A 541-nucleotide genomic window follows, 5' to 3' on the forward strand; every position below is an offset into this window, starting at 1 on the left:
TTGGAAGATCCTCATCGGTTCTTAGTTGAGTTCTTGCAAATCTGTGACACTGTCAAGACCAATGGGGTTGACCCTGAAGTCTACAGACTTATGCTCTTTCCTTTTGCTGTAAGAGACAGAGCTAGAACATGGTTGGATTCACAACCTAAGGAAAACCTGAACTCTTGGGAAAAGCTAGTCAATGTCTTCTTGGCAAAGTTCTTTCCACCTCAAAAATTGAGTAAGATTAGAGTGGAAGTCTAAACCTTTAGACAGAAGGACGGTGAGTCCCTCTATGAAGCTTGGGAGAGATACAAGCAATTGATCAGAAGGTGCCCTTATGACATGCTTTCAGAATGGAGCATCATAGGAATCTTCTATGATGGTCTGTCTGAACTATCCAAGATGTCATTGGATAGCTCTGCTGGAGGATCTCTTCATCTGAAGAAGACGCCTGCAGAAGCTCAAGAACTCATTGAAACTGTTGCAAATAACCAATTCATGTACACCTCTGAAAGGAATCCTGTGAATAATGGGACAACTCAGAAGAAGGGAGTTCTTG

General features: G+C 42.3%; 1 non-coding gene across 1 annotated transcript; it reads right to left on the reverse strand.

The window, feature by feature from the left end:
* Positions 1-222: 222 nt before the first annotated feature.
* Positions 223-329, reverse strand: LOC148548396 (small nucleolar RNA R71). The gene has a single exon (XR_015898668.1). It is a non-coding gene; the product is annotated as a small nucleolar RNA R71 (small nucleolar RNA).
* Positions 330-541: the final 212 nt, after the last annotated feature.

This window comes from Arachis ipaensis, chromosome B8, assembly GCF_059453495.1.
Source record: "Arachis ipaensis isolate K30076 ecotype BB chromosome B8, ASM5945349v1, whole genome shotgun sequence".
In the NCBI taxonomy this organism is placed as follows: domain Eukaryota; kingdom Viridiplantae; phylum Streptophyta; class Magnoliopsida; order Fabales; family Fabaceae; genus Arachis; species Arachis ipaensis.